Source organism: Vigna radiata, chromosome 4, assembly GCF_000741045.1.
Source record: "Vigna radiata var. radiata cultivar VC1973A chromosome 4, Vradiata_ver6, whole genome shotgun sequence".
Classification (NCBI taxonomy): Eukaryota; Viridiplantae; Streptophyta; class Magnoliopsida; order Fabales; family Fabaceae; genus Vigna; species Vigna radiata.
Window position 1 is genome coordinate 12,935,326 of NC_028354.1, and position 3,967 is coordinate 12,939,292.

The 3,967-nt window shown below is 35.5% G+C and overlaps 1 pseudogene; it reads right to left on the minus strand.

Annotated features, from left to right (window-relative positions):
* Positions 1-2,404, minus strand: part of LOC106758376 — a 3,676-nt pseudogene extending 1,272 nt beyond the window's left edge.
* Positions 2,405-3,967: the final 1,563 nt, after the last annotated feature.

The following is a 3,967-nucleotide window of genomic DNA, read 5'->3' on the forward strand; positions in this document are numbered from 1 at the left end:
GGTGCAAGTCCATGAAAATGTACCCAAATTCTCTGTTTAGGCTCTTAGCAGAAGCAGTTGCAGCTTTTCCTGCACCATATTTTTTGCTGAATTCTTCCTTCACACGTTCCAGAAAAGCAATAGGAAGCTGTCTACCAGCAGATTCAACAGCCACCACACAGTAGGCTACAATANCNAAAATTTCAACCAAATATTTTACAAAAAATCCGTTATATTTTCATTTGTTTTCACATCATCTTGTTCTGTCTGATGTTAATTCACCTTTTATCATGGTTATCAAACATNTGCAGTAATTCAAACCAAAATGAAAAAAACAAAGTATAAAGAAAAGCTAGAATCATCAAGATCTAGATCAAATCACAATGAAGCTATAATGGATGATGAAATNCATGAAATGGAAANATGCATGACGTACTGAATCCACTTTCAACAAGATAATTGAAAGTGTGGCCATNACAATTGTAGGTGAATCTGTTGTTTGTAGAAGGAAGCTTCTGCAGGCATTGAGAAGCAATGGTGGTGAAGTTGCCAGAAAATTCAGTGTACTCAGCAAGAATCATGGTGCCTCGAGCGACAAAGCTGTAGATCAAAGATTGTTGCCCCATCTTCAAAAACCACAGAAAAAGTTTTGAATATCTGAAAATGCAAAGAGAATGAAGAGAGGGGCAGAATGAAGCAGAGACAAAAAAAAATGGTATAAGACTTTTTGTATGCAATAACAGTTTTCTTCACTACTTCTTTCTGTTACATTTTTCTTCCTAAGAGACAGTTTCTAGCCACAAACCTCTAACATTAAAATATTGTGTACTTTAGGAATCTAGATAACTGAAAGTAAGTTTTGCCTATTTCTGTATGCAAACTATACAATGCAGTGAGATAGAAATCACAGAAGATTGAAGTAANGGTCTNTTGTGNAGACTGTACATGTGNTGGGCGTAGTACAAGATCACGAAAAAAGCTAATGCAATATGAAATGCTGATAAAGTTTTAACATCAAATATTGAATCAGCAGTAAAATGAGTAGAAGTTTAAGTTTTAACTTTATGTATATGCTCATCGCAACTATAGAAAAGAGTTCACCTTTCCTTACTTTTCTTCTACTTCAACAATGAAGACTCTGAATGAGATGACTGCAATCCAAAGATCTCGAANGATATATATAGAAATGGAGGGGCAAAAAGAAATCATTCCCAAATGGATAACCATCATTCCCAAATCATCCAGTGAACTTCTATTGCTTAACGTGAAAGCACAATGAAATTTCCGTTTTCAGTTTGTCATATCAATCAACAGCGAAACTAAAAAGTTTGTTNTTCTCTCAGCCTTGACTCCTTTCCACAGGTCTACAGAACACTGCAATACAACCAAACATGGTAACATAAATACACACACATACCTCTTCACAACCTGATTCCATCATCACCTTGATAGATCTAGTNACAAGCTCTGTAGCTGCAGAAAAATTAAGCAAAACGTAAAACCCAAACATTAGCATTTAGTAACATAACACTTAACACTTTTACAATATCCAATAATAACATCACAAGAACAGGAAATTAACACATAAAAAATCAACCACTGATAACAAATTGGACACGTGTACTACAACTCATAAATTCGTTATGCTAGATTGAGAAGTGCTTTTTGGAAGAAATCATAAAAAATGTTTCTTAGTACACCTATATTGTCGAGTAAACGTAGCCAAGGTCCTAGTATCTTCATATTATGAATTTGGTCCTCGAACACTACTAAACATGTAAACATAATCCTTCCTAACTAGAAAAAAAAAGACGAATCCTCTAGAAATGAGAGACTAAATCCAGATGTTTCTTTAAAAGATTGAAGACAAAATCCATCATTGTGGAAATATAGGGACTTTGACCACTTCTGACCGAAAACAGAGACTTAAAACACACTTCCCTTTATTCTATTTTATCAAAAGCTCTTTCAGGAAACTTATAAAAGAAATAAGCAAATTCACATTAAAATCTAAATTTTTCACTTCTTTCCCAGATAAAAATTAAAGAGATAAAAAAAAAGGACAACATAGAATAAGAACTACCAATGCCTCTTCCTCTATAAGACGACAACCAGCATGGCAATGTAGCCTCTGAAAGTGTTGCGGTGTTCCCCCATCTTACATACCACCGTGCCCACGCATTTACCCTTGTGGAACGCCTAAAACCAAGCACATGCAGAAAACAAATCAGCATAAGGAAAAACCACAAGTTTTACAGCAATTCAATTAGCGAAAATTGAAATAAAAAAGAATGAAAGGTTGAGGAACCAGGAAAGAAAGCTGAGGCCATAGATAGACGAAGTAACGGTACGTGAAGATGGAGTAAGGTTCGCTGAGCTCTTGGTCCACCAGGTTCATTATCAGAGGAACGGTGGAAATGAAGGTTTAAACGGTAGAAAGCAAAAATAATTGGTGAGAAAAGCTTTTAAATTGTTGAAATTGAAGGAAAAAGAAATATGATGAAGAAAACCCTAGGTTGATAAAGATGTTCGGAGAAAAAGGCGAAAAAATGAAGGAAGAAGATGAATCTGTAATGAAAATGAAACTTACGAAGAAGAAAGATGAGCTTCGATAATGGAGGATATGAGTTAGGATTCGAGGTCTCCAGTCCCCTCAACCTTGTAGTGGAGCACCGGGTGGAGGCTAGGGTTCGAGGAGAGGGTAATGCGAAAAAGACGTTTGCAGTGGAGGTTAGGGTTTCAATGGAGGCTACAGAAGAAGGACTGGAAAACAATGGCTCGATGAGAAGCAAGAACAAGAGCTAGCTTGAGAGGGAAGAAGAGGGGCTTGATGAAAAATTTCAATGAGAGGGACGAAGGACTCGAGGAGAAATTTGGAGTCCTGAATCTATCTCTTTAGGTTTTGTATAAGGTTTAACTTTTTATTTTTTATTTATTATTTATTGTAAAATCCAGATTATTATATACGGATTCTGATTCGTATATAAAAATTTCATTACATACAGAATTTATATACGGAAAATCTGTATATAAATTTTTTATTATTATATACGGAAAAATTCGTATGTAACTCATCCGTATATAAAATCCGTATATAATGAAATTTTTATATACGGATTAGAATCCGTATATAATAATCCGTATGTAAATGACATTTTTCTTGTAGTGACTGATCGTGAAGCCCTCGTAGGAACTACATAAATTGATTTTCTTGCTTTCTTTGTTTCAAAATTTTCAAGACTTGACAATCACAATTAGGTTTACAGGTACAGACGGGTTCTGGCCGGAAATTTTCAATCTCATCCCAAAGAATGTGAAGTTTTGTAAAATATTTGGAAGTGGTAAAGTCACCTTGATGAAGGGTAGTGATATCAAGTTGAAGGCTTGAAATGCGAGATAAGCTTCCTTGAGAGGACCTGTTCTTTAGATCAATCCAGACTTCTGAAGCTTTGTTCATCCATATGATACTTTGAGAAATGTTCATGGAAACAGAATGCACAAACCATGACACAACCATGTTATTCCTTCAAATCTAGGCAGCATGTTCGGGCTTATCTACTTCAGGTGGACAAATATTGCCAAGAACAAACTCAATCTTGTTTTTGGCTCTGAGAGCAATCATCATTGAATGACTCCAAGAATGATAGTTGGTATCGTCAAGCACAGGCGAGACAAGGAAAGTGGAAGGATTTTCACTAGGATGAATGTAAAGATAATTGTTGTCTTCTGCCCTGGCAAAGAAAACAAGAGTGGGAGAAGGAGAAAGAAAGAAGAAGAAGAAAAAAAAAGAAGAGAGCAGAGAAACACGCAACAGATCCCTTCAAATGACTTTGATACCATATTAGAATGGAATATGTAGTTGTCAAAGTAATGCATAATCAAGGTAAATGAAATGAAATTCATGATGAAGGAGATGAAAGGAATGAGAGGGTCAGAAACATACACGCAGAAGAAGAAAAAATGTATTGTGTATTGATCCAGAGAAAAA